The sequence below is a fragment of the Eleutherodactylus coqui genome, chromosome 9 (genome assembly GCF_035609145.1).
Source record: "Eleutherodactylus coqui strain aEleCoq1 chromosome 9, aEleCoq1.hap1, whole genome shotgun sequence".
In the NCBI taxonomy this organism is placed as follows: domain Eukaryota; kingdom Metazoa; phylum Chordata; class Amphibia; order Anura; family Eleutherodactylidae; genus Eleutherodactylus; species Eleutherodactylus coqui.
The window spans coordinates 130,056,856-130,069,606 of record NC_089845.1 but is presented as its reverse complement, the minus strand read 5'-3'; the positions used below and the strand labels follow the sequence as shown (position 1 = coordinate 130,069,606).

The 12,751-nt window shown below is 55.5% G+C and overlaps 10 non-coding genes across 10 annotated transcripts; all 10 read right to left on the bottom strand.

The window, feature by feature from the left end:
- Positions 1–1,182: 1,182 nt before the first annotated feature.
- LOC136579405 (5S ribosomal RNA) lies at positions 1,183–1,301 on the bottom strand. The gene has a single exon (XR_010786877.1). It is a non-coding gene; the product is annotated as a 5S ribosomal RNA (ribosomal RNA).
- Positions 1,302–1,973: 672 nt separating this feature from the next.
- Positions 1,974–2,093, bottom strand: LOC136579298 (5S ribosomal RNA). Its single transcript, XR_010786781.1, has one exon. It is a non-coding gene; the product is annotated as a 5S ribosomal RNA (ribosomal RNA).
- Positions 2,094–3,807: 1,714 nt separating this feature from the next.
- On the bottom strand, positions 3,808–3,926 carry LOC136579404 (5S ribosomal RNA). The gene has a single exon (XR_010786876.1). It is a non-coding gene; the product is annotated as a 5S ribosomal RNA (ribosomal RNA).
- Positions 3,927–4,589: 663 nt separating this feature from the next.
- Positions 4,590–4,709, bottom strand: LOC136579296 (5S ribosomal RNA). Its single transcript, XR_010786779.1, has one exon. It is a non-coding gene; the product is annotated as a 5S ribosomal RNA (ribosomal RNA).
- Positions 4,710–6,424: 1,715 nt separating this feature from the next.
- Positions 6,425–6,543, bottom strand: LOC136579403 (5S ribosomal RNA). Its single transcript, XR_010786875.1, has one exon. It is a non-coding gene; the product is annotated as a 5S ribosomal RNA (ribosomal RNA).
- A 672-nt stretch (positions 6,544–7,215) lies between these two features.
- On the bottom strand, positions 7,216–7,335 carry LOC136579295 (5S ribosomal RNA). Its single transcript, XR_010786778.1, has one exon. It is a non-coding gene; the product is annotated as a 5S ribosomal RNA (ribosomal RNA).
- A 1,714-nt stretch (positions 7,336–9,049) lies between these two features.
- Positions 9,050–9,168, bottom strand: LOC136579402 (5S ribosomal RNA). The gene has a single exon (XR_010786874.1). It is a non-coding gene; the product is annotated as a 5S ribosomal RNA (ribosomal RNA).
- A 681-nt stretch (positions 9,169–9,849) lies between these two features.
- LOC136579372 (5S ribosomal RNA) lies at positions 9,850–9,969 on the bottom strand. Its single transcript, XR_010786853.1, has one exon. It is a non-coding gene; the product is annotated as a 5S ribosomal RNA (ribosomal RNA).
- Positions 9,970–11,683: 1,714 nt separating this feature from the next.
- Positions 11,684–11,802, bottom strand: LOC136579255 (5S ribosomal RNA). Its single transcript, XR_010786740.1, has one exon. It is a non-coding gene; the product is annotated as a 5S ribosomal RNA (ribosomal RNA).
- Positions 11,803–12,474: 672 nt separating this feature from the next.
- Positions 12,475–12,594, bottom strand: LOC136579294 (5S ribosomal RNA). The gene has a single exon (XR_010786777.1). It is a non-coding gene; the product is annotated as a 5S ribosomal RNA (ribosomal RNA).
- Positions 12,595–12,751: the final 157 nt, after the last annotated feature.

The following is a 12,751-nucleotide window of genomic DNA, read 5'->3' as shown; positions in this document are numbered from 1 at the left end:
ATTTTCTCTGTGCGTGTTGCACAGCTGCAGCGTCTGAAGGGTTAACTCCCTTAAAGTCATTGCCTGTGAGCTCTGCTGCTGCTGAATGTATCCATCTTACAGTGCCATGTGACGTGGTGGGGATGAATCTATACATATGTGTGATTGGCTTCCACAAGAGAGTTCAGTGGAGTGAAGTCTAAGTCTGCTCTGCTGAGAAGCACCCATCTTCCACCCGAGGGTTCGCTAGCACAGAGACGCACGAGGGCACCATTAGCCCTTGCCTTGCCGAAGATGGAGGAGAAGGAAAGGCCGCCTAAGCCTATGTGACGCGCATGGGAGTGAGGGAGACCAAATATCTTTCTTCCCCAAGAGTCCTAGTCCAAGGGAGCCATGGTAAGTAACTGCCTCCTCTTGGGACTATACCTTTCCTACAGCAAGATCCGTGCTGAAGTCTGCCGAACCCCTGAAAATAACCTAAAGTCGGTTTACCATTCCTATGCCGCCGTCCGCAGTCTGGATCACCGTCTAGTGGTACACCTTTAGCCGACAGCCACGCGCGTTGCAGTCCACGAGAGCGGGCTGATAGCTACTGCCGTTCTGTGGCCATGGACTTTCAGCTGGAGTTTTCCGAAGAATGCTAATCTACCTGCGCTGTAAAGTCTGCCTGCTGAAGTGTGTTGTACCGTGTTTTCAAAGTCACTCGTAAAGTTTCACCGGGCCTCTACCGGTCCGGAGGACCCGAGGTACTGTACGCTCGTCCGGTCTTATTTATCTGCCGTGTATGAATGTCGCTGTGGGGAACGGTGGCGTCGCAGACTGACAACTACAACCCCATCCTACCTGGTATTGTCTTTCCGGATAGCAAGCTACCAAATACAGGGTCTGTTTCTGTACATTTCTCGTTTCTTTCTTACCAAAAAGGGGTAAGTGTAGAAGGAAGGGGGTGGTACAGTAGTTTTCTTTTTCTTTTTCTACCACAGATTTCTTTCAATGTCCCTGTAGGGCATTGGAAGCAGAAAGAAAGCTGTGAGGGCTATGATAATGCAGTGCGGTGCTTTCCTGGCATTAGGGGGTTAAAGAGCAGCAGACGGAAAGCAAACGACAAAAAGCAAGTAAGTGCGCCCTTGAAAAAGTGTGAGGGAAGAAAAGGTCCTAAAGGGAGGAGTGCGACTCCTGCTGGTGCCGGTGAGGAAAAGCAAAAGCCTACAGCACCTGGTATTCCCAGGCGGTCTCCCATCCAAGTACTAACCAGGCCCGACCCTGCTTAGCTTCCGAGATCAGACGAGATCGGGCGTGTTCAGGGTGGTGTGGCCGTAGGCAGAGACAGGCCTCTCGCTTTCTGCTCTTCTGCTTCACAGTGCCGACGACGCTGCTGACGCTGCTGCTGTTCTTTGCACGGCTCCACACCAGGCCCGTTCCTCTTGGCCTTCCCCTCCCTCAACTCTCTGCAGCCTCATGCTGCCGCTGCTTGCGCGCGACCGGGTGAGGCGCACTTCCAAGAGCCAAGGCTCCTTCACAATCTCAAGTCTTTCTTTTCCTCCACCAGCAATGCAAAAATCAGCGGCAGACAACATTTCTTTTTAGCCACTTCGCTCAACTATATACCTTACAAGTGGGACAGATTTACCCCTCCGTCACAAGCTCCTACCAACTCACGGTCGCACGGCCTTGTTGAGCGGGAGCTGGAACATCCTCCCAAATCCAGTCGCCTCCAAGAACTCCCAAAGCCCCCTAATCCTTCTCGCTGACCTTGGAAAAGAGCAGCCGATTTACCAGCAGCGTCCAGGAATTACCGGCCAGTCGGCAACCCTTGCCCGGGGCCTTTGTGCGCAAGCCGCTTTTAACTCTGTCCTTTGCGGGCGGAGACAGGGGGTGCGAGGGGGGGCTTTCGGCTTTAGGCCCCTAGCGGCCACCGAGGGTCTTGCTTCTTTCTGGGAAGCTAGGAGCAGCTCCGTGCTGGCTCGACTGGGGAAAAGAAGAAGAGAGGCAGGAGTCTACAGCACCCGGTATTCCCAGGAGGTCTCCCATCCAAGTACTGTCCGAGCCCAACCCTGCTTAGCTTCCGAGAGCGGAGGGGATCGGGCGTTTCCAGGGTGGTATGGCCGGTAGACGCTAGCCAGCTGCCCCGAGTCGCCCGGGTAGCTTACCTCGGGCTGCCGTTCCCACACCTTTGGCCCAGCCGGGGGCCGGCTCCCCAGATCCGAGGCTGCAAGGGCCGGGGGCGGCTCTCGTACCGACCCGTGTTGCAGAGACGTGACACTCCCCAGCAGCAGGTGCCCTTCAAAAGGTGGGGCCAAGGCATTCCATGCTAAGGCTGAGAAAAGATTCAGGGTGCCAAAGAAAGAAAGAGAGACCCAGAGAGCCCGACGCCTGGCCAGGTGTCCAGGGGCCACTTGTGGCAGGGCATGCTAAGAGGGTGGACAGCCATTGGCTTCTTTCTGGTTCCCCCCACCACCACCACCACCTTTATCTTCTTCCGCTGCGTTCTAGCTCGGCCTGCAGCTCACCGCTCGTTGCCTCCAACAGCCTTGCTGCTGCTGCTGCCGCCGCCGCCGGAGTGTCCCAGAGTGACATCCTGGTCCCCTCCAGAATTGTCATACATCTCTGTCTTATGTGGATGCACTGTGCAAAGCTGTCATGTCTATTTTCTCTGTGCGTGTTGCACAGCTGCAGCGTCTGAAGGGTTAACTCCCTTAAAGTCATTGCCTGTGAGCTCTGCTGCTGCTGAATGTATCCATCTTACAGTGCCATGTGACGTGGTGGGGATGAATCTATACATATGTGTGATTGGCTTCCACAAGAGAGTTCAGTGGAGTGAAGTCTAAGTCTGCTCTGCTGAGAAGCACCCATCTTCCACCCGAGGGTTCGCTAGCACAGAGACGCACGAGGGCACCATTAGCCCTTGCCTTGCCGAAGATGGAGGAGAAGGAAAGGCCGCCTAAGCCTATGTGACGCGCATGGGAGTGAGGGAGACCAAATATCTTTCTTCCCCAAGAGTCCTAGTCCAAGAGAGCCATGGTAAGTAACTGCCTCCTCTTGGGACTATACCTTTCCTACAGCAAGATCCGTGCTGAAGTCTGCCGAACCCCTGAAAATAACCTAAAGTCGGTTTACCATTCCTATGCCGCCGTCCGCAGTCTGGATCACCGTCTAGTGGTACACCTTTAGCCGACAGCCACGCGCGTTGCAGTCCACGAGAGCGGGCTGATAGCTACTGCCGTTCTGTGGCCATGGACTTTCAGCTGGAGTTTTCCGAAGAATGCTAATCTACCTGCGCTGTAAAGTCTGCCTGCTGAAGTGTGTTGTACCGTGTTTTCAAAGTCACTCGTAAAGTTTCACCGGGCCTCTACCGGTCCGGAGGACCCGAGGTACTGTACGCTCGTCCGGTCTTATTTATCCGCCGTGTATGAATGCCGCTGTGGGGAACGGTGGCGTCGCAGACTGACAACTACAACCCCATCCTACCTGGTATTGTCTTTCCGGATAGCAAGCTACCAAACACAGGGTCTGTTTCTGTACATTTCTCGTTTCTTTCTTACCAAAAAGGGGTAAGTGTAGAAGGAAGGGGGTGGTACAGTAGTTTTCTTTTTCTTTTTCTACCACAGATTTCTTTCAATGTCCCTGTAGGGCATTGGAAGCAGAAAGAAAGCTGTGAGGGCTATGATAATGCAGTGCGGTGCTTTCCTGGCATTAGGGGGTTAAAGAGCAGCAGACGGAAAGCAAACGACAAAAAGCAAGTAAGTGCGCCCTTGAAAAAGTGTGAGGGAAGAAAAGGTCCTAAAGGGAGGAGTGCGACTCCTGCTGGTGCCGGTGAGGAAAAGCAAAAGCCTACAGCACCTGGTATTCCCAGGCGGTCTCCCATCCAAGTACTAACCAGGCCCGACCCTGCTTAGCTTCCGAGATCAGACGAGATCGGGCGTGTTCAGGGTGGTGTGGCCGTAGGCAGAGACAGGCCTCTCGCTTTCTGCTCTTCTGCTTCACAGTGCCGCTGACGCTGCTGCTGTTCTTTGCACGGCTCCACACCAGGCCCGTTCCTCTTGGCCTTCCCCTCCCTCAACTCTCTGCAGCCTCATGCTGCCGCTGCTTGCGCACGACCGGGTGAGGCGCACTTCCAAGAGCCAAGGCTCCTTCACAATCTCAAGTCTTTCTTTTCCTCCACCAGCAATGCAAAAATCAGCGGCAGACAACATTTCTTTTTAGCCACTTCGCTCAACTATATACCTTACAAGTGGGACAGATTTACCCCTCCGTCACAAGCTCCTACCAACTCACGGTCGCACGGCCTTGTTGAGCGGGAGCTGGAACATCCTCCCAAATCCAGTCGCCTCCAAGAACTCCCAAAGCCCCCTAATCCTTCTCGCTGACCTTGGAAAAGAGCACCCGATTTACCAGCAGCGTCCAGGAATTACCGGCCAGTCGGCAACCCTTGCCCGGGGCCTTTGTGCGCAAGCCGCTTTTAACTCTGTCCTTTGCGGGCGGAGACAGGGGGTGCGAGGGGGGGCTTTCGGCTTTAGGCCCCTAGCGGCCACCGAGGGTCTTGCTTCTTTCTGGGAAGCTAGGAGCAGCTCCGTGCTGGCTCGACTGGGGAAAAGAAGAAGAGAGGCAGGAGTCTACAGCACCCGGTATTCCCAGGAGGTCTCCCATCCAAGTACTGTCCGAGCCCAACCCTGCTTAGCTTCCGAGAGCGGAGGGGATCGGGCGTTTCCAGGGTGGTATGGCCGGTAGACGCTAGCCAGCTGCCCCGAGTCGCCCGGGTAGCTTACCTCGGGCTGCCGTTCCCACACCTTTGGCCCAGCCGGGGGCCGGCTCCCCAGATCCGAGGCTGCAAGGGCCGGGGGCGGCTCTCGTACCGACCCGTGTTGCAGAGACGTGACACTCCCCAGCAGCAGGTGCCCTTCAAAAGGTGGGGCCAAGGCATTCCATGCTAAGGCTGAGAAAAGATTCAGGGTGCTAAAGAAAGAAAGAGAGACCCAGAGAGCCCGACGCCTGGCCAGGTGTCCAGGGGCCACTTGTGGCAGGGCATGCTAAGAGGGTGGACAGCCATTGGCTTCTTTCTGGTTCCCCCCCCCCACCACCACCACCTTTATCTTCTTCCGCTGCGTTCTAGCTCGGCCTGCAGCTCACCGCTCGTTGCCTCCAACAGCCTTGCTGCTGCTGCTGCCGCCACCGCCGGAGTGTCCCAGAGTGACATCCTGGTCCCCTCCAGAATTGTCATACATCTCTGTCTTATGTGGATGCACTGTGCAAAGCTGTCATGTCTATTTTCTCTGTGCGTGTTGCACAGCTGCAGCGTCTGAAGGGTTAACTCCCTTAAAGTCATTGCCTGTGAGCTCTGCTGCTGCTGAATGTATCCATCTTACAGTGCCATGTGACGTGGTGGGGATGAATCTATACATATGTGTGATTGGCTTCCACAAGAGAGTTCAGTGGAGTGAAGTCTAAGTCTGCTCTGCTGAGAAGCACCCATCTTCCACCCGAGGGTTCGCTAGCACAGAGACGCACGAGGGCACCATTAGCCCTTGCCTTGCCGAAGATGGAGGAGAAGGAAAGGCCGCCTAAGCCTATGTGACGCGCATGGGAGTGAGGGAGACCAAATATCTTTCTTCCCCAAGAGTCCTAGTCCAAGAGAGCCATGGTAAGTAACTGCCTCCTCTTGGGACTATACCTTTCCTACAGCAAGATCCGTGCTGAAGTCTGCCGAACCCCTGAAAATAACCTAAAGTCGGTTTACCATTCCTATGCCGCCGTCCGCAGTCTGGATCACCGTCTAGTGGTACACCTTTAGCCGACAGCCACGCGCGTTGCAGTCCACGAGAGCGGGCTGATAGTTACTGCCGTTCTGTGGCCATGGACTTTCAGCTGGAGTTTTCCGAAGAATGCTAATCTACCTGCGCTGTAAAGTCTGCCTGCTGAAGTGTGTTGTACCGTGTTTTCAAAGTCACTCGTAAAGTTTCACCGGGCCTCTACCGGTCCGGAGGACCCGAGGTACTGTACGCTCGTCCGGTCTTATTTATCCGCCGTGTATGAATGCCGCTGTGGGGAACGGTGGCGTCGCAGACTGACAACTACAACCCCATCCTACCTGGTATTGTCTTTCCGGATAGCAAGCTACCAAACACAGGGTCTGTTTCTGTACATTTCTCGTTTCTTTCTTACCAAAAAGGGGTAAGTGTAGAAGGAAGGGGGTGGTACAGTAGTTTTCTTTTTCTTTTTCTACCACAGATTTCTTTCAATATCCCTGTAGGGCATTGGAAGCAGAAAGAAAGCTGTGAGGGCTATGATAATGCAGTGCGGTGCTTTCCTGGCATTAGGGGGTTAAAGAGCAGCAGACGGAAAGCAAACGACAAAAAGCAAGTAAGTGCGCCCTTGAAAAAGTGTGAGGGAAGAAAAGGTCCTAAAGGGAGGAGTGCGACTCCTGCTGGTGCCGGTGAGGAAAAGCAAAAGCCTACAGCACCTGGTATTCCCAGGCGGTCTCCCATCCAAGTACTAACCAGGCCCGACCCTGCTTAGCTTCCGAGATCAGACGAGATCGGGCGTGTTCAGGGTGGTGTGGCCGTAGGCAGAGACAGGCCTCTCGCTTTCTGCTCTTCTGCTTCACAGTGCCGACGACGCTGCTGACGCTGCTGCTGTTCTTTGCACGGCTCCACACCAGGCCCGTTCCTCTTGGCCTTCCCCTCCCTCAACTCTCTGCAGCCTCATGCTGCCGCTGCTTGCGCGCGACCGGGTGAGGCGCACTTCCAAGAGCCAAGGCTCCTTCACAATCTCAAGTCTTTCTTTTCCTCCACCAGCAATGCAAAAATCAGCGGCAGACAACATTTCTTTTTAGCCACTTCGCTCAACTATATACCTTACAAGTGGGACAGATTTACCCCTCCGTCACAAGCTCCTACCAACTCACGGTCGCACGGCCTTGTTGAGCGGGAGCTGGAACATCCTCCCAAATCCAGTCGCCTCCAAGAACTCCCAAAGCCCCCTAATCCTTCTCGCTGACCTTGGAAAAGAGCAGCCGATTTACCAGCAGCGTCCAGGAATTACCGGCCAGTCGGCAACCCTTGCCCGGGGCCTTTGTGCGCAAGCCGCTTTTAACTCTGTCCTTTGCGGGCGGAGACAGGGGGTGCGAGGGGGGGCTTTCGGCTTTAGGCCCCTAGCGGCCACCGAGGGTCTTGCTTCTTTCTGGGAGGCTAGGACCAGCTCCGTGCTGGCTCGACTGGGGAAAAGAAGAAGAGAGGCAGGAGTCTACAGCACCCGGTATTCCCAGGAGGTCTCCCATCCAAGTACTGTCCGAGCCCAACCCTGCTTAGCTTCCGAGAGCGGAGGGGATCGGGCGTTTCCAGGGTGGTATGGCCGGTAGACGCTAGCCAGCTGCCCCGAGTCGCCCGGGTAGCTTACCTCGGGCTGCCGTTCCCACACCTTTGGCCCAGCCGGGGGCCGGCTCCCCAGATCCGAGGCTGCAAGGGCCGGGGGCGGCTCTCGTACCGACCCGTGTTGCAGAGACGTGACACTCCCCAGCAGCAGGTGCCCTTCAAAAGGTGGGGCCAAGGCATTCCATGCTAAGGCTGAGAAAAGATTCAGGGTGCCAAAGAAAGAAAGAGAGACCCAGAGAGCCCGACGCCTGGCCAGGTGTCCAGGGGCCACTTGTGGCAGGGCATGCTAAGAGGGTGGACAGCCATTGGCTTCTTTCTGGTTCCCCCCACCACCACCACCACCTTTATCTTCTTCCGCTGCGTTCTAGCTCGGCCTGCAGCTCACCGCTCGTTGCCTCCAACAGCCTTGCTGCTGCTGCTGCCGCCGCCGCCGGAGTGTCCCAGAGTGACATCCTGGTCCCCTCCAGAATTGTCATACATCTCTGTCTTATGTGGATGCACTGTGCAAAGCTGTCATGTCTATTTTCTCTGTGCGTGTTGCACAGCTGCAGCGTCTGAAGGGTTAACTCCCTTAAAGTCATTGCCTGTGAGCTCTGCTGCTGCTGAATGTATCCATCTTACAGTGCCATGTGACGTGGTGGGGATGAATCTATACATATGTGTGATTGGCTTCCACAAGAGAGTTCAGTGGAGTGAAGTCTAAGTCTGCTCTGCTGAGAAGCACCCATCTTCCACCCGAGGGTTCGCTAGCACAGAGACGCACGAGGGCACCATTAGCCCTTGCCTTGCCGAAGATGGAGGAGAAGGAAAGGCCGCCTAAGCCTATGTGACGCGCATGGGAGTGAGGGAGACCAAATATCTTTCTTCCCCAAGAGTCCTAGTCCAAGAGAGCCATGGTAAGTAACTGCCTCCTCTTGGGACTATACCTTTCCTACAGCAAGATCCGTGCTGAAGTCTGCCGAACCCCTGAAAATAACCTAAAGTCGGTTTACCATTCCTATGCCGCCGTCCGCAGTCTGGATCACCGTCTAGTGGTACACCTTTAGCCGACAGCCACGCGCGTTGCAGTCCACGAGAGCGGGCTGATAGCTACTGCCGTTCTGTGGCCATGGACTTTCAGCTGGAGTTTTCCGAAGAATGCTAATCTACCTGCGCTGTAAAGTCTGCCTGCTGAAGTGTGTTGTACCGTGTTTTCAAAGTCACTCGTAAAGTTTCACCGGGCCTCTACCGGTCCGGAGGACCCGAGGTACTGTACGCTCGTCCGGTCTTATTTATCCGCCGTGTATGAATGCCGCTGTGGGGAACGGTGGCGTCGCAGACTGACAACTACAACCCCATCCTACCTGGTATTGTCTTTCCGGATAGCAAGCTACCAAACACAGGGTCTGTTTCTGTACATTTCTCGTTTCTTTCTTACCAAAAAGGGGTAAGTGTAGAAGGAAGGGGGTGGTACAGTAGTTTTCTTTTTCTTTTTCTACCACAGATTTCTTTCAATGTCCCTGTAGGGCATTGGAAGCAGAAAGAAAGCTGTGAGGGCTATGATAATGCAGTGCGGTGCTTTCCTGGCATTAGGGGGTTAAAGAGCAGCAGACGGAAAGCAAACGACAAAAAGCAAGTAAGTGCGCCCTTGAAAAAGGCTGAGGGAAGAAAAGGTCCTAAAGGGAGGAGTGCGACTCCTGCTGGTGCCGGTGAGGAAAAGCAAAAGCCTACAGCACCTGGTATTCCCAGGCGGTCTCCCATCCAAGTACTAACCAGGCCCGACCCTGCTTAGCTTCCGAGATCAGACGAGATCGGGCGTGTTCAGGGTGGTGTGGCCGTAGGCAGAGACAGGCCTCTCGCTTTCTGCTCTTCTGCTTCACAGTGCCGACGACGCTGCTGACGCTGCTGACGCTGCTGCTGTTCTTTGCACGGCTCCACACCAGGCCCGTTCCTCTTGGCCTTCCCCTCCCTCAACTCTCTGCAGCCTCATGCTGCCGCTGCTTGCGCGCGACCGGGTGAGGCGCACTTCCAAGAGCCAAGGCTCCTTCACAATCTCAAGTCTTTCTTTTCCTCCACCAGCAATGCAAAAATCAGCGGCAGACAACATTTCTTTTTAGCCACTTCGCTCAACTATATACCTTACAAGTGGGACAGATTTACCCCTCCGTCACAAGCTCCTACCAACTCACGGTCGCACGGCCTTGTTGAGCGGGAGCTGGAACATCCTCCCAAATCCAGTCGCCTCCAAGAACTCCCAAAGCCCCCTAATCCTTCTCGCTGACCTTGGAAAAGAGCACCCGATTTACCAGCAGCGTCCAGGAATTACCGGCCAGTCGGCAACCCTTGCCCGGGGCCTTTGTGCGCAAGCCGCTTTTAACTCTGTCCTTTGCGGGCGGAGACAGGGGGTGCGAGGGGGGGCTTTCGGCTTTAGGCCCCTAGCGGCCACCGAGGGTCTTGCTTCTTTCTGGGAAGCTAGGAGCAGCTCCGTGCTGGCTCGACTGGGGAAAAGAAGAAGAGAGGCAGGAGTCTACAGCACCCGGTATTCCCAGGAGGTCTCCCATCCAAGTACTGTCCGAGCCCAACTCTGCTTAGCTTCCGAGAGCGGAGGGGATCGGGCGTTTCCAGGGTGGTATGGCCGGTAGACGCTAGCCAGCTGCCCCGAGTCGCCCGGGTAGCTTACCTCGGGCTGCCGTTCCCACACCTTTGGCCCAGCCGGGGGCCGGCTCCCCAGATCCGAGGCTGCAAGGGCCGGGGGCGGCTCTCGTACCGACCCGTGTTGCAGAGACGTGACACTCCCCAGCAGCAGGTGCCCTTCAAAAGGTGGGGCCAAGGCATTCCATGCTAAGGCTGAGAAAAGATTCAGGGTGCCAAAGAAAGAAAGAGAGACCCAGAGAGCCCGACGCCTGGCCAGGTGTCCAGGGGCCACTTGTGGCAGGGCATGCTAAGAGGGTGGACAGCCATTGGCTTCTTTCTGGTTCCCCCCACCACCACCACCACCTTTATCTTCTTCCGCTGCGTTCTAGCTCGGCCTGCAGCTCACCGCTCGTTGCCTCCAACAGCCTTGCTGCTGCTGCTGCCGCCGCCGCCGGAGTGTCCCAGAGTGACATCCTGGTCCCCTCCAGAATTGTCATACATCTCTGTCTTATGTGGATGCACTGTGCAAAGCTGTCATGTCTATTTTCTCTGTGCGTGTTGCACAGCTGCAGCGTCTGAAGGGTTAACTCCCTTAAAGTCATTGCCTGTGAGCTCTGCTGCTGCTGAATGTATCCATCTTACAGTGCCATGTGACGTGGTGGGGATGAATCTATACATATGTGTGATTGGCTTCCACAAGAGAGTTCAGTGGAGTGAAGTCTAAGTCTGCTCTGCTGAGAAGCACCCATCTTCCACCCGAGGGTTCGCTAGCACAGAGACGCACGAGGGCACCATTAGCCCTTGCCTTGCCGAAGATGGAGGAGAAGGAAAGGCCGCCTAAGCCTATGTGACGCGCATGGGAGTGAGGGAGACCAAATATCTTTCTTCCCCAAGAGTCCTAGTCCAAGGGAGCCATGGTAAGTAACTGCCTCCTCTTGGGACTATACCTTTCCTACAGCAAGATCCGTGCTGAAGTCTGCCGAACCCCTGAAAATAACCTAAAGTCGGTTTACCATTCCTATGCCGCCGTCCGCAGTCTGGATCACCGTCTAGTGGTACACCTTTAGCCGACAGCCACGCGCGTTGCAGTCCACGAGAGCGGGCTGATAGTTACTGCCGTTCTGTGGCCATGGACTTTCAGCTGGAGTTTTCCGAAGAATGCTAATCTACCTGCGCTGTAAAGTCTGCCTGCTGAAGTGTGTTGTACCGTGTTTTCAAAGTCACTCGTAAAGTTTCACCGGGCCTCTACCGGTCCGGAGGACCCGAGGTACTGTACGCTCGTCCGGTCTTATTTATCCGCCGTGTATGAATGCCGCTGTGGGGAACGGTGGCGTCGCAGACTGACAACTACAACCCCATCCTACCTGGTATTGTCTTTCCGGATAGCAAGCTACCAAACACAGGGTCTGTTTCTGTACATTTCTCGTTTCTTTCTTACCAAAAAGGGGTAAGTGTAGAAGGAAGGGGGTGGTACAGTAGTTTTCTTTTTCTTTTTCTACCACAGATTTCTTTCAATGTCCCTGTAGGGCATTGGAAGCAGAAAGAAAGCCGTGAGGGCTATGATAATGCAGTGCGGTGCTTTCCTGGCATTAGGGGGTTAAAGAGCAGCAGACGGAAAGCAAACGACAAAAAGCAAGTAAGTGCGCCCTTGAAAAAGTGTGAGGGAAGAAAAGGTCCTAAAGGGAGGAGTGCGACTCCTGCTGGTGGCGGTGAGGAAAAGCAAAAGCCTACAGCACCTGGTATTCCCAGGCGGTCTCCCATCCAAGTACTAACCAGGCCCGACCCTGCTTAGCTTCCGAGATCAGACGAGATCGGGCGTGTTCAGGGTGGTGTGGCTGTAGGCAGAGACAGGCCTCTCGCTTTCTGCTCTTCTGCTTCACAGTGCCGACGACGCTGCTGACGCTGCTGCTGTTCTTTGCACGGCTCCACACCAGGCCCGTTCCTCTTGGCCTTCCCCTCCCTCAACTCTCTGCAGCCTCATGCTGCCGCTGCTTGCGCGCGACCGGGTGAGGCGCACTTCCAAGAGCCAAGGCTCCTTCACAATCTCAAGTCTTTCTTTTCCTCCACCAGCAATGCAAAAATCAGCGGCAGACAACATTTCTTTTTAGCCACTTCGCTCAACTATATACCTTACAAGTGGGACAGATTTACCCCTCCGTCACAAGCTCCTACCAACTCACGGTCGCACGGCCTTGTTGAGCGGGAGCTGGAACATCCTCCCAAATCCAGTCGCCTCCAAGAACTCCCAAAGCCCCCTAATCCTTCTCGCTGACCTTGGAAAAGAGCAGCCGATTTACCAGCAGCGTCCAGGAATTACCGGCCAGTCGGCAACCCTTGCCCGGGGCCTTTGTGCGCAAGCCGCTTTTAACTCTGTCCTTTGCGGGCGGAGACAGGGGGTGCGAGGGGGGGCTTTCGGCTTTAGGCCCCTAGCGGCCACCGAGGGTCTTGCTTCTTTCTGGGAAGCTAGGAGCAGCTCCGTGCTGGCTCGACTGGGGAAAAGAAGAAGAGAGGCAGGAGTCTACAGCACCCGGTATTCCCAGGAGGTCTCCCATCCAAGTACTGTCCGAGCCCAACCCTGCTTAGCTTCCGAGAGCGGAGGGGATCGGGCGTTTCCAGGGTGGTATGGCCGGTAGACGCTAGCCAGCTGCCCCGAGTCGCCCGGGTAGCTTACCTCGGGCTGCCGTTCCCACACCTTTGGCCCAGCCGGGGGCCGGCTCCCCAGATCCGAGGCTGCAAGGGCCGGGGGCGGCTCTCGTACCGACCCGTGTTGCAGAGACGTGACACTCCCCAGC